Source organism: Triticum urartu, chromosome 3A, assembly GCF_056163025.1.
Source record: "Triticum urartu cultivar PI428250 chromosome 3A, HENAU_Tu73, whole genome shotgun sequence".
Taxonomy (NCBI): Eukaryota; Viridiplantae; Streptophyta; class Magnoliopsida; order Poales; family Poaceae; genus Triticum; species Triticum urartu.
In genome coordinates this window covers 642719370-642745244 of record NC_141875.1, presented here as the reverse complement: position 1 = coordinate 642745244, position 25875 = coordinate 642719370, and positions in this window count along the sequence as shown.

The following is a 25875-nucleotide window of genomic DNA, read 5'->3' as shown; positions in this document are numbered from 1 at the left end:
GGACCAGACTTGGGCTTCTTCACTTGAGCAGCAACTTGCTTGCCGTTCTTCTTGAAGTTCCCTTTGTTCCCTTGGCTGTTTTCTTGAAACTAGTGGTCCCGTCAACCATCAACACTTGATGTTTTTCTTGATTTCTACCTTCGTCGATTTTAGCATCACGAAGAGCTTGGGAATTGTATCTGTTATCCCTTGCATATTATAGTTCATCACGAAGTTCTACTAACTTGGTGATGGTGACTAGAGAATTCTGTCAATCACTATCTTATCTAGAAGATTAACTCCCACTTGATTCAAGTGATTGTAGTACCCAGACAATCTGAGCACATGCTCACTGCTTGAGCGATTCTCCTCCATCTTTTGGCTATAGAACTTGTTGGAGACTTCATATCTCTCAACTCGGGTATTTGCTTGAAATATTAACTTCAACTCCTGGAACATCTCATATGGTCCATGACGTTCAAAACGTCTTTGAAGTCCCGATTCTTAAGCCGTTAAGCATAGTGCACTAAACTATCAAGTAGTCATCATATTGAGCTAGCCAAACGTTCATAATGTCTGCATTTGCTCCTGCATTAGGTCTGTAACCTAGCGGTGCATCAAGGACATAATTCTTCTGTGCAGTAATGAGGATAAACCTCAGATAACGGATCCAATCTGCATTGAGGGAGTCCTGGATTAGGGGGTGTCCGGATGGCCGGACTATACCTTCAGCCGGACTCCTGGACTATGAAGATACAAGATTGAAGACTTCGTCCCGTGTCCGGAAGGGACTTTCCTTGGCGTGGAAGGCAAGCTTGGCGATACGGATATGCAGATCTCCTACCATTGTAACCGACTTTGTGTAACCCTAACCCTCTCCGGTGTCTATATAAACCGGAGGGTTTTAGTCCGTAGGACAACATACACAACAACAATCATACCATAGGCTAGCTTCTAGGGTTTAGCCTCTCCGATCTCGTGGTAGATCTACTCTTGTACTACCCATATCATCAATATTAATCAAGCAGGACGTAGGGTTTTACCTCCATCGAGAGGGCCCGAACCTGGGTAGAACTTCGTGTCCCTTACCTCCTGTTACCATCCGGCCTAGATGCACAGTTCGGGACCCCCTACCCGAGATCCGTCGGTTTTGACACCGACATTGGTGCTTTCATTGAGAGTTCCTCTGTGTCGTCGCCGTCAGGCTTGATGGCTCCTACGATCATCGATAGTGATGCGGTCCAGGGTGAAACTTGTCTCCCCGGACAGATCTCTGTCTTCGCCGGCTTTGCACTGCGGGCCAATTCACTTGGCCATCAGGAGCAGATCAAAAGCTCTTCCCCTGGCTGTCAGGTCAGATTTGGAAGTTTAAACTACACGGCTGACATCCGCGGGGACTTGATCTTCGACGGATTCGAGCCACTGCCGAGCGCGCCGCACTACCACGACGAGCATGATCTAGCTCTGCCGCCTAACAGTGCCCTGAAGGCCGCACCCGCATCGGCTTCGACCCTTAATTCGGAGCTAACCGCGCCGATCGAGGATGGGTGGTTGGACGCCGCCTCGGGGGATGCGATCCTAACGGCGATCGAGCCGAACACCAGCCCCGCACTCCGCGAGACTCATGATTCCAAGGAGCCGGACTCCTCTCCGGACTCCGAACCATTCGCGCCTCTGCCGGTCGAATCCGATCGGGCGCCGATCATGGAGTTTACTGCCGCGGACATCTTTCAGCACTCGCCCTTTGGCGATATTATAAAATCACTAAAGTCTCTCTCTTTATCAGGAGAGCCCTAGCCGGACTACGGTCAGCGAGATTGGGATGCGGACGATGAAGAAATTCAAAGCCCACCCACCACCCACTTTGTAGCCACTGTTGACGATTTAACCGACATGCTCGACTTCGACTCCGAAGACATCGACGGTATGGACGCCGATGAAGGAGACGATGAAGAACCAGCGCCTATTGGGCCCTGGAACGCCACCTCGTCATATGACGTATACATGGTGGACGCACCAAAAGATGACGACGAGGAGCGGAAGGACGCACCGAAGGCTTGTTCCCTCGAAAAGCAGTCAAGGCGGCGACGCAAGCGCCGCCCCAAATCCCGCCTCGAAAGAAATAGCGATCACACAGACCCAGCGCTGGAGTAGGGTGAACCACTGCCGGACAACGGCAATCCGGATAATCAAACCGAACAAACAAATCCTATCAAGGATAATGGTCCAGACGACATAACGCCGGACAGACACCCAGAGCAGCAGACTGCCCGTAAAAGGCTTGTTGCCACCGCGAGGAGTCTGAAAAAGTAGAAGCAAAGGCTCAAGGCCGCGCAAGATACACTCCAAATCAGATGGAGTAAAATACTCAACACTGCAGCAAGGTACGGCGACAATCGCCCCTCCAAAAGCTACCCAAAGCGGAAGCTGCTACCCGAATTCGATGAGGAGGCCTCAGAACCCCCACAACCAATATCAAAGCAGCCACCTGGTCGGATAGACGACCCCTCTACCAACACAGAGCGGCATACAACGCCGCTCACAATACAATACGCGACCCATACGAGGTCTCGCACCCAAAGGACGGCGCAACAAGATCCATCTATGGACCACGCAAGCGCGCCCCAGCATACAATGCAACACAACAAACATCCGAACAACGCGGTACACCCAGCTACAGGGGTGCCGCACACCCCCTATGTTTCACCGATGAGGTGCTGGACCACGAATTTCCAGAGGGATTCAAGCCCGTAAACATAGAGGCATACGACGGAACAACAGACACTGGGGTCTGGATTGAGGACTACATCCTTCATATCCATATGGCTCGAGGAGATGATCTCCACGCCATCAAGTACCTACCCCTCAAGCTCAAAGGGCCAGCTCGTCATTGGCTCAAAGGCCTCCCCGAAAGCTCCATTGGAAGTTGGGAAGAGCTCGAAGACGCCTTTCAGGCAAATTTTCAAGGGACTTATGTCCGACCTCCGGATGCGGACGATTTGAGTCATATAACTCAACAGCCCGGAGAGTCAGCCCGAAAGCTTTGGGACAGGTTTCTTACTAAAAAGAACCAGATTGTCGACTGTCCGGACGCCGAAGCCTTGGCAGCTTTCAAGCATAGCGTCCGTGATGAATGGCTCGCTAGACACCTCGGCCAAAATAAGCCAAGAACGATGGCCGCATTAACAAACCTCATGACCCGCTTTTGCGCAGGTGAGGACAGCTAGCTAGCCAGATGCAGTACCAGCGACCCCAGTACATCTGAAGTTAGAGATGGAAACAAGAAATCACGGCACAACAGCAATAACAAACACCGGAATAAAGAAGACAACACGAAGGGCACGGCAGTAAATGCCGGATTCAAAAGCTCTCGGCCAGGTCAAAAGCCACCCCCTAAAGGCACTAGGGATGAATTGTCCAGCCTCAACAAAATTCTGGACCAAGTATGTCAGATTCATAGTACCCCTGGTAAACCTGCTAATCATACCCACAGAGAATGTTGGGTCTTCAAGCAGTCCGGCAAGCTCAACGTCGTACACAAGGGGGAGGATACACCAAGTGAAGACGAGGACGAGCCCCCCAAGCAAGACACGGGGGAACAAAAGAAATTTCCACCAGAAGTCAAAACAGTAAATGTGTTACATGTAATCAAGGAAAAAAACAACACGGCACTCCCAGGAAAATATACCCAAGTGCCTGTCACCACGAAGTCCTGCCACTGGTCATCTCAACCGATCACTTTCGACCATCGCGATTACTCAGCAAGTATCTGACATGCAGGATGGGCTGCCCTGGTATTAGACCCAGTAATTGGCGGATATCACTTCACAAGAGTCTTGATGGACGGCGGCAGTAGCCTAAACCTAATATATCAGGATACAATCCGCGGGATGGGGTTAGACCCAACACAAATTCGCCATAGCAATACTACCTTTAAAGGAGTAACGCCAGGCCCAGGGGCTCGTTGTACGGGCTCCCTCCTACTACAAGTTATATTCGGCTCCCCCGATAACTTCCGTCGCGAGCATTTAACTTCCCACATCGCTTCGTTTCAAAGTGGCTATCAAGCACTGCTCGTACGCGAAGCTTTCGCTCGCTTTAATGCAATACCACACTACGCCTCCCTCACACTCAAGATGCCCGGTCCATGTGGCATCATCACAGTGCATGGAAATATCAAGCGATCTCTGTGCGCCGAAGAGAGTGAGGCTGCCTCGGCAGCCGCACACTAAAGGCGCCCGGACAAGCGAAAGCATCCAATAGGTCGTCAAGACCTCAGATACAACTAATCGAGTCCGGTGCCGCTACTTATACCAAATAAATGGTCACACCCCTATTTGTCAATACAAGGGGCTCAACACGTGCGGACGAGTGGCAATTTCTTATCATCTTGAATTATACATGGTTTCTTTAAAAACTATCTTTTTGCACGACAACTTTTTCACTTAACTTCCTCTCTTTTACAGACGATCATCGTGCTACACCCGTCCAGGATACGGCACAACGGAGACACAGGCGCAGACGTGCAACAGGGACCCGCTCCAAGGATTCTTTTTAGATTAAGACCCCGCGTAAACCTTTTTTACTGTCTCTTGTTGATACATATCCACCGTTGAGAAGGATGCTGACGTCTTGGCATGTGGCCACGCCAGAACAATGCACGTACCTGGACACAAGGGGCTTCTTACAAAGGCCATTATTTAGGCCTGGTTTATACCACAAAGACCAAATACCTTAGGGAGTGTTCGGCGTCGCGAGTTTGGCCCTATATGCATCTGCTCCGAATCATTGTCTTTGGTCAAATGTTGGGTTTGCCCGGCTCCTGTGTTTTGGTGCCTTACGTTCCGCTTTACCGGCTAAGGTAGCACCAGGAGAACTACTACGATTGTGCCCTGGTTCATCCAGACGAGCACCTCAGTAGAGAAAGCCGAAAACTGACTGTCATGATATATCGTGAGACTGGTCAACCACTCGATGACCTGTGGGAATGTTAGAATTCCTCCGCCTTAATGAAGGGCCGTTTTCTAGCCCGGCATGTACGCACCCCGGAATCGGGAGAGTGCGGAGCCACCAGGGGCTATCTAGTAGCCCCACTGTCAAACTCCTATGTCTAAGTGAAAGTGCTAAAGCATTATAGTCCGGTTGCCTCGCTCGCTCCGCTATCACCTCCTTAATAGGACCAAGACGTTGGGTTAAGTATGAACGCGTGTTTTTGCGAGCACCTCTGCATTATATGCGTGGGGGTTGAAGCCGACGACTGCAATCTTTTAGGTTATACACATGTATACATAAACGGCCGCCCAGGAGGCATCATATTACTTTCAGGCAAAAGTATAAAAATAGCCTTATAAAAATTTATAAAAGCATTTCGCTTACAATGAGATTACATATCACTCAAACATAATATTTTTTGAGCACTGGGTCTCTATCAAACGGGCACCCTCAAGAACTTCTTCAAAGTAGTGCTCAGCAGCCTTTCGACCTATAGCTGAATCCCGCGCTGCAACATTGGTAGCATCCATCTCCGCCCAGTATGCCTTAACACGGGAAAAGGCCATCTGTGCGCCCTCTATGCACGCCGACCTCTTCATCGCATTAATGCGCGGCACCACGTCAAGGAACTGCTGCACCAAGCTGAAATAGTTGTTCGGTTTTGACCTTTCCGGCCATAGCTGATCCACAACAGACCTCATGGAGAGTCCGGACAACCTATTTAGTTCGGCCCATTCGGCTAATTGGTCAGTCAATGAAAGTGGACGCTCGGGAGAATGGAATTATCTCCAAAACAGCTGGTCTACTTCACGGTCCGTCTGACCCTGGAAGTACTTGGCCGCATCGGCAGCGCTCGCCGCCAAATCCATATACACATCCTCCGAACTCCACAGCCGATCTAGAGGGGCATACCGTGGGTCTTCGAACTTCCTCCACAACATAAAGGATTTCCCAGCTACAATATCCCCGGCTTCCCGCAGCTCCTCCTTCTTTGCCCTCATAGCAGAGCAGAGGTCTTTTTTCGTCACAACAGCCTTCTCAAGGTCCGATGCCTTCGCTTGGTTTTCCTTTTCAAGAACCCGGCAACGGTAGGCGGTGGCTTTTAATTCTATGGCCATCTTGGCCATCTTGTCTCGGCTCTCGCCATGCACGCCCTTCTCGGCTTGCAACTCTGCGGCCGCCTTCAAAGCAGCCGCATTACCCAACCTCGCTTGTTCCTTGGCTCGGGCAAGTTCTGCCCGCAAGGCTTCAACAGTGGCAGCTCCATCTGCAGTCACAACATATTAAAGATGCTGGCACCATGCTGCTCTTCCTATTGTGGCGTTTACCAGATAATGACACTTACCCTGTGCCTCGTCAAGCCTTTTGTTAACAAGCTCGATGTCGGCGTCTGCCGCATCCAACTGCCATTCTAAATGGGCAAACTCGCTAGTCCGGCTAGCCACCGGAGCTTCCATCACCTGCACATAGAGGCAGTATGGTTATTACCTGGGAATATGATCCTTTGTTCGTCATCGTTTCCGACGACAACCAGAGTCTCAGGGGCTACTATCTACACAGGGCACACCTAGCATGTGCAGGACTATCATGCATTCTTTTACGTACCTCAAAGCCTGTCAGTAGACTCATAAAAGCTTCATGCAATCCACTTTCGGCGAACGATATTCTCTCCATCACCGTATTCATCAGCACACGGTGTTCATCTGAGATGGCCGCTCGCCCCACCAACTCCCTCAGAACATTCGATCGCACACTAGACGGTGCCGGACTCTTTTGTCTGCTCTCTTCGGGAGCCAGACACTGGGAGCTTCGGGGGTCAATGGGATTATCTTCCGGCCTCACCGGACTCGGAGAGGCCCTCCGCGACGACACTTCATGGTCGCCCGCTTCCGGAGCGGAGGAGTCTGGAGGAGGCATTTCGCTCTCCATCATCTCTGGAAGAAGATCCCCCGAAGACGAGCTCATTTGAGAGGGGCTAAGGCCTGAACTGCAAAAATATATGCGGTGGTTATTCTCTCAGAAGAAAAAGATGGCATATCAGTAGTATTAAAGTATTTCGGGTCACTTACGACTCGCGGGAGAATTGATCCCCCCGCGGACTTTGTGCGGCAACAGCGCCCCCCAAGGTAGGACCCTCTGTGGGAAACTTCTTCTCCCGTTTGGAAGCTTCGGCTTCCGAATCCCCGGGCACAGTCCTTTTCCTCTTCTGGTCGTCTTCCTTCATGGAGACGCTCGCTCCCTCGGTTAGAATGGGCAGCGTTGGGGGCCCGCGTCCACCCGTATTATCCTCCACTATATCTTCCTTCAAGGGCTCCGGGCAAGGTGCGGTCTGGAGCATCTTTTCCAATACCGGATTTTCCAAACCCTCGGGGAGGGGGGCCAAACACCGAATCAACTTCGCCTTTGTTAGCCAGTCCTGGTCAAAAAGCAAACTCTCAGAAATAACTTCGTAACAAGGGAAAGATAGTATGTTTGGCCGGAAGATGCCTTACCTGTTCGGCGGCGCGGTTACTACTCAGGCCCACATCCTCGGTGATTTCCGGACACTCCACCTGAGGTCCGAAGAATGACTTGTACATCTCCTCGTGCGTCAGGCCGAGAAAATTTTGAATGACACGCGGTCCCTCAGGATTGAACTTCCATAGGCGAAGAGGCCGGCGTTTGCAAGGCTGGACTTGACGAGCCAACATAACTTGTATTACCGCAACCAAACTGAAATCTCCATTAAAGAGATCTCGAATGCGGCTTTGTAGTATAGGCACGTCCTTGGCTGGACCCCAGCTCAGACCTCTGCTGATCCATGACATCAGTTGTGGTGGAGGGCCCGAGCGGAAAACAGGGGCGGCCGCCCACTTGGCACTTCTAGGAGCCATGATATAGAACCACTCCTGTTGCCACAATTCAGACACCTCTTGTTGGGGAACGTAGCAGAAATTCAAAATTTTCTACGCATCACCAAGATCAATCTATGGAGAGACTAGCAACGAGAAGAAGGAGAGTGCATCTACATACCCTTGTAGATCGCTAAGCGGAAGCGTTCAAGAGAACGGGGTTGATGGAGTCGTACTCGTCGTGATCCAAATCACCGATGATCAAGTGCCGAACGCACGGCACCTCCGCGTTCAACACACGTACAGCCCGGTGACGTCTCCCACGCCTTGATCCAGCAAGGAGAGAGGGAGAGGTTGAGGAAGACTCCATCCAGCAGCAGCACAACGGCGTGGTGGTGGTGGAGGAGCGTGGCAATCCTGCAGGGCTTCGCCAAACACCACGGGAGAGGAGAAGGACTTAGGAGAGAGGGAGGGGCTGCACCAAAGGCATAAGGGGTGTCTCAAGAGGCCCTCCTACCCTCACTATATATAGGGAGCCCAAGGGGGGGTGCGCCAGCCCTAGGAGATCCAATCTCCTAGGGGGCGGCGGCCAGGGGAGGTTTCCCTCCCCCCCAAGGCACCTAGGAGGTGCCTTCCCTCCTTGGGACTCTTCCTTAGGGTTCCCCCTTCACCCTAGGCGCATGGGCCATAAGGGAAGTGGCGCCCCAGCCCACTTTGGGCTGGATCCCTTCCCACTTCATCCCATGGGACCCTCCGGGATAGGTGGCCCCACCCGGTGGGCCCCCGGGACCCTTCCGGTGGTCCCGGTACAATACCAATGACCCCGAAACTTGTCCCGATGGCCGAAATAGGACTTCCTATATATAAATCTTTACCTCCGGACCATTCCGGAACTCCTCGTGACGTCCGAGATCCCATCCGGGACTCCGAACAACATTCGGTAACCACATACAAGCTTCCTTTATAACCCTAGCGTCATCGAACCTTAAGTGTGTAGACCCTACGGGTTCGGGAGACATGCAGGCATGACCGAGACGTTCTCCGGTCAATAACCAACAGCGGGATCTGGATACCCATGTTGGCTCCCACATGTTCCACGATGATCTCATCGGATGAACCACGATGTCAAGGACTTAATCAATCCCGTATACAATTCCCTTTGTCTAGCGGTATTGTACTTGCCTGAGATTCGATCGTCGGTATCCCTATACCTTGTTCAATCTCGTTACCGGCAAGTCTCTTTACTCGTTCCGTAACACATCATCCCGTGATCAACTCCTTGGTCACATTGCGCATATGATGATGTCCTACCGAGTGGGCCCAGAGATACCTCTCCGCTTACACGGAGTGACAAATCCCAGTCTCGATTCGTGCCAACCCAACAGACACTTTCGGAGATACCTGTAGTGCACCTTTATAGTCACCCAGTTACGTTGTGACGTTTGATACACCCAAAGCATTCCTACGGTATCCGGGAGTTGCAAAATCTCATGGTCTAAGGAAATGATACTTGACATTAGAAAAGCTTTAGCATACGAACTACACGATCTTTGTGCTAGGCTTAGGATTGGGTCTTGTCCATCACATCATTCTCCTAATGATGTGATCCCGTTATCAACGACATCCAATGTCCATGGTTAGGAAACCGTAACCATCTATTGATCAGCGAGCTAGTCAACTAGAGGCTTACTAGGGACATGGTGTTGTCTATGTATCCACACATGTATCTGAGTTTCCTATCAATACAATTATAGCATGGATAATAAACGATTATCATGAACAAGGAAATATATAACAATAATCAATTTATTATTGCCTCTAGGGCATATTTCCAACAGTCTCCCACTTGCACTAGAGTCAATAATCTAGTTCACATCGCCATGTGATTAACATTCACAGGTCACATCGCCATGTAACCAACATCCAAAGAGTTTACTAGAGTCAATAATCTAGTTCACATCACTATGTGATTAACACTCAATGAGTTCTGGGTTTGATCATGTTGCTTGTGAGAGAGGTTTTAGTCAACGGGTCTGAACCTTTCAGATCCGTGTGTGCTTTACAAATCTCTATGTCATCTCCTAGATGTAGCTACCACGTTCTATTTGGAGCTATTCCAAATAATTGTTCTACTTGGAGCTATTCTAAATTGTTGCTCCATTATACGTATCCGGTATCTCTACTCAGAGCTATCCGAATAGGTGTTAAGCTTGCATCGACGTAACCCTTTACGACGAACTCTTTTACCACCTCCATAATCGAGAAAATTCCTTAGTCCACTAGTTACTAAGGATAACTTTGACCGTTGTCCTGTGATCCATTCTTGGATCACTCTTGTACCCCTTGACTGACTCATGGCAAGGCACACTTCAGGTGCGGTACACAGCATAGCATACTGTAGAGCCTATGTCTTAAGCATAGGGGACGACCTTCGTCCTTTCTCTCTATTCTGCCGTGGTCGAGCTTTAAGTCTTAACTTCATACCTTACAACTTAGGCAAGAACTCCTTCTTTGACTGATCCATCTTGAACACCATCATGATCATATCAAGGTATGTGCTCATTTGAAAGTACCATTAAGCGTTTTGATCTATCCTTATAGATCTTGATGCTCAATGCTCAAGTAGCTTAATCCAGGTTTTCCATTGAAAAACACTTTCCAAATAACCCTATATGCTTTCCAGAAATTCTACGTCATTCTGATCAACAATATGTCAACAACATATACTCATCAAAAATTCTATAGTGCTCCCACTCACTTCTTTGGAAATACCAGTTTCTCATAAACTTTGTATACACCCAAAATCTTTGATCATCTCATCAAAGCATACATTCCAACTCCGAGATGCTTACTCCAGTCCTCAGAAGGATTGTTGGAGCTTTGCATACTTATTAGCATCTTTCAGGATTGACAAAACCTTCCGGTTGTATCACATACAACCTTTCCTCAAGAAAATCGTCGAGGAAACAATGTTTTGACATCCTATCTGCAAGATTTCATAAATAATGCAGTAATTGCTAATATAATTCCAACAGACTCTTAGCATCGCTACGAGTGAGAAAGTCTCACCGTAGTCAACTCCTTGAACTTGTCGGAAAACATCTTAACGACAAGTCGAGCTTTCTTAACGGTGATACTTACCATCATTGTCCGTCTTCCTTTTAAAATCCATATGTACCTAACAGCCTTACGACCATCAAGTAGTTCTTCCAAAGTCTACACTTTGTTTTCATATATAGATCCTCTCTCGGATTATATGGCCTCAAGCCATTTATCGGAATCCGGGCCCACCATCGCTTCTCCATAGCTCGTAGGTTCATTGTTGTCTAGCAACATGACTTCCAAGACAGGGTTACGTACCACTCTGAAGTAGTACGCATCCTTGTCATCCTACGATGTTTGGTAGTGACTTGATCTGAAGTCTCATGATCAATATCATAAGCTTCCACTTTAATTGGTGTAGGTGCCACAGGAACAACTCTTTGTGCCCTGCTATACACTAGTTGAAGTAACGGTTCAATAACCTCATCAAGTCTCCACCATCCTCCCACTTAATTCTTTCGAGAGAAACTTTTCCTCGAGAAAGGACCTGATTCTAGAAACAATCCCTTATTGCTTTCGAATCTGAGACAGGAAGTATACCCAACAGTTTTGGGTGTCCTATGAAGATGCATTTATCCGCTTTGGGTTCGAGCTTATCAGCCTGAAACTTTTTTACATAAGCGCCGCAGCCCCAAACTTTTAAGAAATGACAGCTTAGGTTTCTCTAAACCATAGTTCATATGGTGTCATCTCATCGGAATTACGTGGTGCCCTATTTAAAGTGAATGTGGTTGTCTCTAATGCCTAACCCATAAACTATTGTGGTAATTTGATAAGAGACATCATGGTATGCATCATATCCAATAGGGTGCAGTTATGATGTTCGGACACACCATCACACTATGGTGTTCCAGGCTGTATCAGTTGTGAAACAATTTCCACAATGTCTTAATTCTGTGCCAAACTCGTAATTCAGATATTCATCTCTATGATCATATCATAGATATTTTATCCTCTTGTCACAACGATCTTTCAACTTCACCCTGAAATTACTTGAACCTTTCAATAATTCAGACTCGTGATTCATCAAGTAAATATACTCAACATCTACTCAAATCATCTGTGAAGTAAGAACATAACGATATCCACTACATGCCTCAGCACTCATTGGACTGCACACATCAAAAATGTATTACTTCCAACAAGTTGCTTTCTTGTTCCATTTTACTGAAAACGAGGCTTTCAGTCATCTTGCCCATGTGGTATGATTTGCATGTCTCAAGTGATTCAAAATCAAGCGAGTACAAAACGGTCCATTTGCATGGAGTTTCTTCATGCATATATACCAATAGACATGGTTCGCATGTCCCAAACTTTTCAAAACGAGTGAGCCCAAAGATCCATCAACATGGAGCTTCTTCATGCGTTTTTATACCGATATGACTTACGTGGCAGTGCCACAAGTAGGTGGTACTATCATTACTATCTTTTGGCATGAACATGTGTATCACTACGATCGAGATTCAATAAACCATTCATTTTAGGTGTAAGACCATTGAAGGTATTATTCAAATAAACAGAGTAACCATTATTCTCCTTAAATGAATAACCGTATTGCGATAGACATAATCCAATCATGTCTATGCTCAACGCAAACACCAATCTCGATGGTAGAGGGAGCGTGCGATGCTTGATCATATCAACATTGAGAACACTTCCAACACATATCGTCAGCTCACCTTTAGCTAGTCTCCATTTATTCCGTAGCTTTTATTTCGAGTTACTAACACTTAGCAACCGAACCGGTATCTAATACCCTGGTGCTACTAGGAGTACTAGTAAAGTACACATTAACATAATGTATATCCAATATACTTCTATCGACCTTGCCAGCCTTCTAATCTACCAAGTATCTAGGGTAATTCTGCTCCAGTGGCTATTCCCCTTATTACAGAAGCACTTAGTCTCGGGTTTGGGTTCAACCTTGGGTTTCTTCACTAGAGCAGCAGCTGAATTGCCGTTTCATGAAGTATCCCTTTGTTCCCTTGCCCTTCTTGAAACTAGTGGTTTCACCAACCATCAACAATTGATGCTCCTTCTTGATTTCTACTTTCGCGGTGTCAAACATCGCAAATATCTCAAAGATCATCATACATGTCCCCGATATATTATAGTTCATCACGAAGCTCTAGCAGCTTGGTGGTAATGACTTCGGAGAAACATCACTATCTTATCTGGAAGATCAACTCCCACTTGATTCAAATGATTGTTGTACTCAGACAATCCGAGCACAAGCTCAACAATTGAGCTTTTCTCCTTAGTTTGCAGGCTAAGAAAATCGTCGGAGGTCTTATACCTCTTGACGTGGGCACGAGCCTGAAATCCCAATTTCAGCCCTCAAAACATCTCATATGTTTCGCGATGTTTCAAAAAACATCTTTGGTGCCTCAACTCTAAACCGTTTAACTGAACTATCACGTAGTTATCAAAATGTGTATGTCAGATGTTCGCAACATCCACAGACAACGTTCGAGGTTCAGCACACTGAGCGGTGCATTAAGGACATAAGCCTTCTAAGAAGCAATGAGGACAATCCTCAGTTTACGGACCTAGTCCGCATAATTGCTACTATCAACTTTCAACTAATTTTTCTCTAGGAACATATCTAAACAGTAGAACTGAAACGCGAGCTACGACATAATTTGCAAAATCCTTTTTGACTATGTTCAGGATAATTAAGTTCATCTTATGAACTCCCACTCAGATAGACATCCCTCTAGTCATCTAAGTGATTACATGATCCGAGTCAACTAGGCCGTGTCCGATCTGTGCGTGAGACGGACTAGTCATCATCGGTGAACATCTTCATGTTGATCGTATCTACTATACGACTCATGCTCGACCTTTCGGTCTTCTGTGTTCCGAGGCCATGTCTGTACATGCTAGGCTCGTCAAGTTAACCCTAAGTGTTTTTGCATGTGTAAAACTGTCTTACACTCGTTGTATGTGAACGTAAGGATCCATCACACCCGATTAACACGTGGTGCTTAGAAACGACGAACTGTAGCAACGGTGCACAGTTAGGGGAGAACACTTCTTGAAATTTTAATGAGGGATCATCTTATTTACTACCGTCGTTCTAAGCAAATAAGATGTATAAACATGATAAACATCACATGTAATCAAATAATAGTGACATGATATGGCCAATATCATATAGCTCCTTTGATCTCCATCTTGGGGCTCCATGATCATCTTGTCACCGGCATGACACCATGATCTCCATCATCATGATCTCCATCATCGTGTCTTCTTGAAGTTGTCTCGTCATCGACATGCAAGTCGTGATTCCCTTGACAAGAACATGATCAATCTCATACATCACATATATCATTCATCACATCCTTTTGGCCATATCACATCACATAGCATACCCTGCAAAAACAAGTTAGACGTCCTCTAATTGTTGTTTGCATGTTTTACGTGGCTGCTATGGGTTTCTAGCAAGAACGTTTCTTACCTACGCAAAACCACAACGTGATATGCCAATTGCTATTTACCCTTCATAAGGACCCTTTTCATCGAATCCGATCCGACTAAAGTAGGAGAGACAGGCACCCGCTAGCCACCTTATGCATCTAGTGCATGTCAGTCGGTGGAACCAGTCTCACGTAAGAGTACGTGTAAGGTTGGTCCGGGCCGCTTCATCCCACGATGCCGCCGAATCAAGATAAGACTAGTAACGGCAAGCATATTGAACAAAATCAACGCCCACAACTACTTTGTGTTCTACTCGTGCATAGAAACTACGCATAGACCTAGCTCATGATGCCACTGTTGGGGAACGTAGCAGAAATTCAAAATTTTCTACGCATCACCAAGATCAATCTATGGAGAGACTAGCAACGAGAAGAAGGAGAGTGCATCTACATACCCTTGTAGATCGCTAAGCGGAAGCGTTCAAGAGAACGGGGTTGATGGAGTCGTACTCGTCGTGATCCAAATCACCGATGATCAAGTGCCGAACGCACGGCACCTCCGCGTTCAACACACGTACAGCCCGGTGACGTCTCCCACACCTTGATCCAGCAAGGAGAGAGGGAGAGGTTAAGGAAGACTCCATCCAGCAGCAGCACAACGGCGTGGTGGTGGTGGAGGAGCGTGGCAATCCTGCAGGGCTTCGCCAAACACCACGGGAGAGGAGAAGGACTTAGGAGAGAGGGAGGGGCTGCACCAAAGGCATAAGGGGTGTCTCAAGAGGCCCTCCTACCCTCACTATATATAGGGAGCCCAAGGGGGGGTGCGCCAGCCCTAGGAGATCCAATCTCCTAGGGGGCGGCGGCCAGGGGAGGTTTCCCTCCCCCCCAAGGCACCTAGGAGGTGCCTTCCCTCCTTGGGACTCTTCCTTAGGGTTCCCCCTTCACCCTAGGCGCATGGGCCATAAGGGAAGTGGCGCCCCAGCCCACTTTGGGCTGGATCCCTTCCCACTTCAGCCCATGGGACCCTCCGGGATAGGTGGCCCCACCCGGTGGGCCCCCGGGACCCTTCCGGTGGTCCCGGTACAATACCGATGACCCCGAAACTTGTTCCGATGGCCGAAATAGGACTTCCTATATATAAATCTTTACCTCCGGACCATTCCGGAACTCCTCGTGACGTCCGAGATCCCATCTGGGACTTCGAACAACATTCGGTAACCACATACAAGCTTCCTTTATAACCCTAGCGTCATCGAACCTTAAGTGTGTAGACCCTACGGGTTCGGGAGACATGCAGACATGACCGAGACGTTCTCCGGTCAATAACCAACAGCGGGATCTGGATACCCATGTTGGCTCCCACATGTTCCACGATGATCTCATCGGATGAACCACGATGTCAAGGACTTAATCAATCCCGTATACAATTCCCTTTGTCTAGCGGTATTGTACTTGCCCGAGATTCGATCGTCGGTATCCCTATACCTTGTTCAATCTCGTTACCGGCAAGTCTCTTTACTTGTTCCGTAACACATCATCCCGTGATCAACTCCTTGGTCACATTGCGCATATGATGATGTCCTACCGAGTGGGCCCAGAGATACCTCTCCGCTTACACGGAGTGACAAATCCCAGTCTCGATTCGTGCCAACCCAACAGACACTTTCGGAGATACCTGTAGTGCACCTTTATAGTCACCCAGTTACGTTGTGACGTTTGATACACCCAAAGCATTCCTACGGTATCCGGGAGTTGCAAAATCTCATGGTCTAAGGAAATGATACTTGACATTAGAAAAGCTTTAGCATACGAACTACACGATCTTTGTGCTAGGCTTAGGATTGGGTCTTGTCCATCACATCATTCTCCTAATGATGTGATCCCGTTATCAACGACATCCAATGTCCATGGTTAGGAAACCGTAACCATCTATTGATCAACGAGCTAGTCAACTAGAGGCTTACTAGGGACATGGTGTTGTCTATGTATCCACACATGTATCTGAGTTTCCTATCAATACAATTATAGCATGGATAATAAATGATTATCATGAACAAGGAAATATATAATAATAATCAATTTATTATTACCTCTAGGGCATATTTCCAACACCTCTGGGATGGAACCTTTGGGCCACGGAGCTCCCGTCATCTTGCGTATTGAGGCACCTCCACACGCTGCATGTTGCCCCTCGATCATCTTCGGCTTTACTTCAAAGGTCTTGAGCCATAGGCCAAAGTGAGGGGTAACCCGGAGGAAGGCCTCGCACACAACAATAAATGTCGTGACATGAAGAAAGGAGTCCGGAGCTAGATCATGGAAGTCTAGCCCATAATAAAACATCAAACCCCTGATGAAAGGATCCAGAGCAAGGCCTAGACCTCGGAGGAAGCGGGAGACGAACACGACGTTCTCGTTGGGTTCAGGGGTGGGGACGGCCTGCCCTCGGGGAGGCAGCCGATGCAAAATCTCGGCGGTCAGATATCTGGCCTCCCTCAACTTTTTGATGTCTTCTTCCGTGACAAAGGAAGGCATCCATCGGCCTTGAAGGCTAGATCCGGACATGACTGAAGGTTCGGAGCACCTGACCTGAACTTCGGGCGTTTGAGCTTGAGGTGGGGGAAGGATTCGATTGAGCACAGGAGGGAAAAATAAAAGCCTTGTCCCCTTTATAAAGGGGGTGAATATCAAGCGTCCTCTCCGTGTCCGTTTGGACTTGCCTATAATCCAGGAGTCCTAGAAGCGGTTGGGTTACCCATGCCCGTATTGATGAGAATCCCGGAATAAGGGGACACGATCTCTGCTTTAACAAGATGTGCCAAGGAAACCGCCTTGCATAACGCACTGAGGTGGGATAATAAAACGACTCGGATAAAGGCTTGGCCGTGGTGTGTCACACTACGGAATACGTCAGCAGATTAGATTTGTGTAAATGTTATTCTCTCTATGGCAATATGTGGAAACTTATTTTGCAGAGCCGGACACTATCTTTGTGTTCAAAATATTCTATGAAGTACTTGGAGGAGGAACCCGCCTTGCAATGCCGAAGACAATCTGCGCGCCGGACTCATCGTCATTGAAGCCTGGTTCAGGGGCTACTGAGGGAGTCCTGGATTAGGGGGTGTCCGGATGGCCGGACTATACCTTCAGCCGGACTCCTGGACTATGAAGATACAAGATTGAAGACTTCGTCCCGTGTCCGGAAGGGACTTTCCTTGGCGTGGAAGGCAAGCTTGGCGATACGGATATGCAGATCTCCTACCATTGTAACCGACTTTGTGTAACCCTAACCCTCTCCGGTGTCTATATAAACCGGAGGGTTTTAGTCCGTAGGACAACATACACAACAACAATCATACCATAGGCTAGCTTCTAGGGTTTAGCCTCTCCGATCTCGTGGTAGATCTACTCTTGTACTACCCATATCATCAATATTAATCAAGCAGGACGTAGGGTTTTACCTCCATAGGGAGGGCCCGAACCTGGGTAAAACTTTGTGTCCCTTGCCTCCTGTTACCATCCGGCCTAGACGCACAGTTCGGGACCCCCTACCCGAGATCCGCCGGTTTTGACATCGACACGCATCTTTACTACTAACATCTTTCAACTTAGTTTTCTCTAGGAACATATATAAAACATAGGGAAGCAACAACGCGAGCTATTGATCTATAGATATGCTAATACTACCAGGACTAAGTTCATGATAAATTAAAGTCCAATTAATCATATTACTTAAGAACTCCCACTTAGATAGATATCCCTCTAATCCTCTAAGTGATCACGTGATCCAAATCAACTAAACCATGTCCGATCATCACGTGAGATGGAGTAGTTTCAATGGTGAACATCACTATGTTGATCATATCTACTATATGATTCACGCTCGACCTTTCGGTCTCCGTGTTCCAGGCCATATCTGTTATATGCTAGGCTCGTCAAGTTTAACCTGAGTATTCCGCGTGTGCAACTGTTTTGCGCCCGTTGTATTTGAACGTAGAGCCTATCACACCCGATCATCACGTGGTGTCTCAGCACGAAGAACTTTTGCAACGGTGCATACTCAGGGAGAACACTTGTACCTTGATAATTAGTGAGAGATAATCTTATAAAGCTACCATCGAACTAAGAAAAATAAGATGTATAAAAGATAAACATCACATGCAATCAGAATATGTGACATGATATGACCATCATCATCTTGTGTTTTTGATCTCCATCTCCAAAGCATCGTCATGATCTCCATCGTCACCGGCATGACACCATGATCTCCATCATCTTGATCTATATCAATGTGTCGTCACATGGTTGTCTCGCCAACAATTGCTCTTGCAACTATTCCTATCGCATAGCGATAAAGTAAAGCAATTATTTGGCGCTTGCATCTTATGCAATAGAGAGATAACCATAAGGCTTTTGCCAGTTGCCGATAACTTCAACAAAACATGATCATCTCATACAACAACTTATATCTCATCACGTCTTGACCATATCACATCACAACATGCCCTGCAAAAACAAGTTAGACGTCCTCTACTTTGTTGTTGCAAGTTTTACGTGGCTGCTACGGGTTGAGCAAGAACCGTTCTTACTTACGCATCAAAACCACAACGATAGTTTGTCAAGTTGGTGTTGTTTTAACCTTCGCAAGGACCGGGCATAGCCACACTCGGTTCAACTAAAGTTGGAGAAACTGACACCCGTCAGCCACCTATGTGCAAAGCACGTCGGTAGAACCAGTCTCGCGTAAGCGTACGCGTAATGTCGGTCCGGGCCACTTCATCCAACAATACCGCCGAACCAAAGTATGACATGCTGGTAAGCAGTATGACTTATATCGCCCACAACTCACTTGTGTTCTACTCGTGCACAACATCAACGCATAAAACCTAGGCTCTAATGCCGCTGTTGGGGAACGTAGTAATTTCAAAAATTTCCTACGCACACGCAAGATCATGGTGATGCATATCAACGAGAGGGGAGAGTGTTGTCCACATACCCTCATAGACCGAAAGCGAAAGCGTTATGACAACGCGGTTGATTTAGTCGTACGTCTTCGCGACCCGACCGATCAAGCACCGAAACTACGGCACCTCCGAGTTCTAGCACACGTTCAGCTCGATGACGATCCCCGGACTCTAATCCAGCAAAGTGTCGGGGAAGAGTTCTGTCAGCACGACGGCGTGGTGACGATCTTGATGTTCTACCATCGCAGGGCTTCGCCTAAGCACCGCTACAATATTATCGAGGATTATGGTGGAGGGGGGCACCGCACACGGCTAAGAGAACAATCACGAAGATCAACTTGTGTCTCTATGGGGTGCCCCCTGCCCCCGTATATAAAGGAGTGGAGGAGGGGAGGGCCGGCCCTCTCTATGGCGCGCCCTAGGGGAGTCCTACTCCCACCGGGAGTAGGATTTCCCCTTTCCTAGTCCAACTAGGAGTCCTTCCAAGTAGTAGGAGTAGGAGACAAGGAAGGGGTAGAGGGAAGAGAAGGAAGGAGGGGGCACCGCCCCTCCCCATAGTCCAATTCAGACTAGTCAATGGGGGGGCGCGCGACCTGCCTCTCCCTCTCCCCTAGAGCCCAATAAGGCCCATATACTTCTTCTCCCGTATTCCCATAACTCCCCGATACTCCGAAAAATACCCGAACCACTCGGAACCTTTCCGATGTCCGAATATAGTCGTCCAATATATCGATCTTTACGTCTCGACCATTTCGAGACTCCTTGTCATGTCCTCGATCTCATCCGGAACTCCGAACTCCTTCGGTACATCAAAACTCATAAACTCATAATATAATTGTCATCGAAACCTTAAGCGTGCGGACCCTACGGGTTCGAGAACAATGTAGACATGACCGAGACACGTCTCCGGTCAATAACCAATAGCGGAACCTGAATGCCCATATTGGCTCCTACATATTCTATGAAGATCTTTATCGGTCAGACCGCATAACAACATACGTTGTTCCTTTTGTCATCGGTATGTTACTTGCCCGAGATTCGATCGTCGGTATCTTAATACCTAGTTCAATCTCGTTACCGGCAAGTCTATTTACTCGTTCCGTAATACATCATCTCGCAACTAACTCAATAGTTGCAATGCTTGCAAGGCTTAAGTGATGTGCATTACCGAGAGGGCCCAGAGATACCTCTCCGATAATCGGAGTGACAAATCCTAATCTCGAAATACGCCAACCCAACATGTACCTTTGGAGACACCTGTAGAGCTCCTTTATAATCACCCAGTTACGTTGTGACGTTTGGCAGCACACAAAGTGTTCCTCTGGCAAACGGGAGTTGCATAATCTCATAGTCATAGGAACATGTATAAGTCATGAAGAAAGCAATAGCAACATACTAAACGATCAAGTGCTAAGCTAACAGAATGGGTCAAGTCAATCACATCATTCTCCTAATGATGTGATCCCGTTAATCAAATGACAACTCTTTGTCTATGGCTAGGAAACACAACCATCTTTGATCAACGAGCTACTCAAGTAGAGGCATACTAGTGACACTCTGTTTGTCTATGTATTCACACATGTATTATGTTTCCGGTTAATACAATTCTAGCATGAATAATAAACATTTATCATGAAATAAGGAAATAAATAATAACTTTATTATTGCCTCTATGGCATATTTCCTTCAGTTTCATGCTATGGTTAGGTTTACCTTAATAATAACTTTATTATTGCCTCTATAGTCAATCTTTTGCTTCAGTTCGACGATGCGCTGAGCGAGAGCTAGCTCTGAAGCAATGGCGCCATGGAAGGCGACACTGAGGCCAATGGGTAGTTGCAGATCTTCGAAGCTGATGTTGGGCGTGTCAAACCACTCATCAATGAAGTTGTGGATGATTGTCACGTCAAAGAGAGGCAGATCATTGAAGATTTTTGCTTCTTCTTTGCTCTTGATGAGTTGCTCAAGAGCGTCATCTGCAAGATCTTCATCACTGGACAGATCAATGGCATCGTTGCGCAGAATGGCAGCAGCTGTCAGCTCTTGGCTGGTGTGTGGCAGAGGCATCTTGACCTTCTGGGGCTTGGAGATGCGTGACAAATCTTCAGACTGCACACTGTCTTCAGGAGGTGCAGTTGCCAATGGCTTCGCTCGTGAGATTTTTGGTGCAGAGGCAGGCTTTGAAGCTTTAGGCTGCTTCAACTTCTTTGGCTTCGACACTGCAGGCGCTTCATCTGATTCAGCGTCATCTGCAGGCTAATTCACGGCTGTCCCTTGAACCACGATGTGAGTGATGAGACCTTCCAAGTTGTAGAAGGGCCCAAGAAGATTGGGTTCAGCTTCACGAGTTCCATTGGCACGGCGAGCAGAGGGACCAGGGTTGAAGTCTAGTCCTAAAGACTTCTTGTTTTGCTTCACTGAGTTCTGGGCAAACTGGAAGTTGCGCTTAAACAGATTGTCGTCACGACACCATAGCAGCGACGATGGGTCAGCATCCGCAGGCTGTGGTCCACGGACCATGTAGGGATAGAAGCCTTGTTTAATGGCTTCATCTCTGGTCCTGGGTTGAAGATTTTTGTAGAGGATGTCTCCCCATGGTCGCTTGATTGCGTTCTTTTTAGCATATTCCTTTGTCACAAATCTGTACTTGAACCATTGTTCTGCCCAATAGCGTCGAATCCATTGGATTCGTGTCTTGCGTTGATTGTAATCCTCTTCAGGATCTGTCTTGTACAGCTCTGAGAGGTCATCGGGCAGATCTCTTGATGTTTCTCCTCGACGCTTTCTGCCACCCTTCCTTGCTGATTTCTCTGAAGCCATGAACTTTAAACTGAAAGGCTTCAATACGTTCAAAGGCTTCAAAGGTTTTCGCTTGCTGGACAAACAGGAACTGGCTTCGGGAGAATTTATGTGATGTTGTAAGTATTCTGCAAATGAATGCAGACTATGAGAACCAAGGGATTCTCCCACGGACATGTACCTGTGACAGCATTAAGGTGCGAGGGAAGGGGAAGAGGTCATGTGCATTCTCAGAAGATTTTGAAGATAAATCAGTTTAGAAGACATTGACCTCATTGTGCGAAGACATTCACTCATAGATAAGGAGTTGGTTCTAGATTTGTACGAATCCATGGATCAGTACAAGTGAGGAATCTAACTACTTTGTGAAATACAAGTGAATATACTAGGCATATTATGAGATGCAGTATGTAAGAGATCCAACTTGTGTGAACAGAAACTGCTTGTGGTAGAAAGTGACGAAGCTATAGGATCAAGGGGGCTGTAAAAAGGAAGTTTTATTTACCACATGAAGAACTGCTAGACGGAGTGGAAGAGGAGGCCGAGCAGTTCGATCGTCCGTGCCCTAACTTGGCGACGGAGGACACCTATGGCGACGGCGGAGAAGACGAAGTCTGCGGTCGGCGTGAAGACGGCGTCGGAGAGGTTGCAGCAGCGAAGCGCTTCGTCGCCGGCGTCGTCGAGAGTTAGCGGTGGTGCTAGGGTTTGTGCGAGTGTGGAAGAAGAGATAATGCCTGCGGTGAGGCGTGTATTTATAGGGACAGGGGCGGCTCAGTGTTATTACACAGGTGCCCCTGGCGATTCACATCTGAGGAACACGTGGCCATCATGCAGCATGTTGGAGGTTGTTCCACGTCCCACGCACGCCTGGATTGTCGGGTGGTCGTTCCCACTTCTCCAGGTTTCAGGTGAAGGAATGAGCATTGAAAATGGACTTAATGTTTGTCTCTGTATCTTCTGCTGACAAGGACGCAGAGAAGACATTCGACAGTTTCAATAGAATGCATATGACTTGGAGAGATGGAGTTTGAGATAGAGAGCATAGAGAGGTTAGGGTCCGATCACATTCACTTAGTTCAAAAGACTCAACATGAAGACATAGCTATAAGTGAATGCTGTAGAGGACAGAACACTAGTATATATATATTCAACATAGAGAAGATAATCATGAAGACATGTTGAAATTTAAGCCAAAACAAATGTGAAGACATAGCAAATGTAATGCCATGAGTGAAACACTTCGAACAGAACCTTTGGTGGTGGCATTACCCGCCGTATAGGAAGTATTAGACCCAGACACGGCGCACAATTATCGTGGCGTTCCGAAGTCAAATTCCACATTAATGTATTCACACTTAGAATGTATGTCTTCATTGATTGAAGATATACTTTACTTCGTGTGTTGCACATCTAAGTCATCAATATGCATAAGTGTTAGGATGTGTGCCTGATCATAGGACATTTGAGGATTCCAGGATATTTAGCTCACACCGTAACTTGCAAAATCTCTTCTCATCCAAGGGCTTGGTGAAGATATCTGCCAATTGCTCTTCAGTGTTGACGTGTATGATATCAATATCTTCCTTCACAACATGATCTCTGAGAAAGTGATGACGAATTTCAATGTGCTTTGTATTCGAGTGATGAACTGGGTTATTGGCAATCTTGATGGCGCTTTCGTTGTCGCAGTAGAGTGGCACTTGCTTCAGATGAATGCCATAGTCCTTGAGTGTTTGCTTCATCCACAGAAGCTGAGCGCAGCAAGATCCAGCAGCAATGTATACAGATTCAGCAGTGGAGAGAGATACACAGTTCTGCTTCTTTGAAGACCAACATACAAGTGATCGTCCCAAAAAGTGACATGTGCCTGATGTAGACTTGCGATCCACTTTGTCACCAGCATAATCTGCATCCGAGAATCCAACCAGATCAAACTCTGAACCCTTTGGATACCATAATCCTAGAGTTGGGGTGTGAGCCAAATATCGAAGAATTCGCTTCATAGCTAAGTGATGCGACTCCTTTGGTGCCGCTTGGAATCGAGCACACATGCAAACACTAAGCATAATATCTGGCCTGGATGCACATAGATAAAGTAAAGAACCAATCATAGAGCGGTATACCTTTTGATCGAACTCTTTACCATTGTCATCGGGACCCAGATGATATTTGGCTGGCATTGGCGTCGTGAAGCCTTTGCAGTCTTGCATACCGAACTTCTTCAGGCAATCTTTGAGATACTTCTCTTGAGATATGAAGATGTCGTTGCTTTGCTGTCGTATTTGAAGATCGAGAAAGAACTTCAGGTCTCCCATCATGGACATCTGATATTGCTCTTGCATCATATATCCAAACTCTTCACTATACTTCTGATTGGTGCAGCCGAAGATGATGTCATCCACATATATTTGGCACACAAACAGTTCACCATCATATGTCTTCATGAAGAGAGTGGGGTCGAGGGAACCAGGTATGAAGCCTTTGCTCTTCAGGAAGTATTTGAGTGTGTCATACCAAGCCCGAGGGGCTTGTTTGAGGCCATACAGCGCCTTGTTGAGCTTGTATACCATGTCAGGATGTTTTGGATCTTCAAAGCCAGGCGGTTGTGCAACATACACTTCTTCTTCAATCTTGCCATTGAGAAAGGCGCTCTTCACATCCATTTGATATAGAAGTATGTTATGGTGATTTGCATAGGCTAGCAGTATGTGTATGGCTTCCAGTCTAGCCACAGGAGCAAATGTTTCATCGAAGTCAATGCCTTCCACTTGAGTATATCCTTGAGCAACGAGACGAGCTTTGTTTCTGACAACTTGACCATGCTCATCTTGCTTGTTGCGGTATATCCATTTGGTGCCTATTATGTTGTGCTTCCGAGGATCAGGACGCTTAACCAGTTCCCATACATTATTCAGCTGAAACTGTTGAAGCTCTTCTTGCATAGCTTGAATCCATTCAGGTTCCATGAAGGCTTCTTCAACTTTCTTGGGTTCTGTTATTGAGACGAATGCGAAGTGCCCACAGAAATTTGCTAGCTGAGTTGCCCTTGAACGAGTGAGCGGACCAGGGGCATTGATGCTATCAATTATTCTCTCAATTTGCACTTCATTTGCAACACGAGGATGTATAGGGCGAAGGTTTTGCTCTTGCTGATCATTGTCATTGTTAGTGGGATTGTCTTCAGGCTGAGCATTGTCTTCAGGTTGATCAGGTGCGGAGATGATAAGTTCCTCTTCAGGTTGAGCTTCAGAGGGTATGATTTCTCCAGTTCCCATAAGCTTGATTGATTCGCTAGATGGAACTTCATCTAGCACATTTGGGAGGTGCTCTCTTTGTGAACCGTTAGTCTCATCAAACCGCACATCCACTGTTTCAACCACTTTATAATGAAAGAGATTGAAGACTCTATAGGAGTGCGAATCCTTTCCATATCCAAGCATAAAACCCTCATGTGCTTTTGGTGCAAATTTTGAAGTGTGATGTGGATCCTTGATCCAGCACCTGGCGCCAAATACTCTGAAGTAACTGACATTTGGCTTCTTGCCAGTAAGGAGCTCATAAGATGTCTTGTTTAGAAGCTTGTGAAGATAAACACGATTGATTGTATGGCATGCAGTATCAATGGCTTCAGGCCAGAATTTTCTTGGAGTCTTGTATTCATCAAGCATCGTTCGGGCCATCTCAATGAGTGTCCTGTTCTTGCGTTCGACGACACCATTCTGCTGTGGCGTGTACGGAGCTGAGAATTCATGTGTGATGCCCAAAGTATCAAGATATGTATCAAGGCCA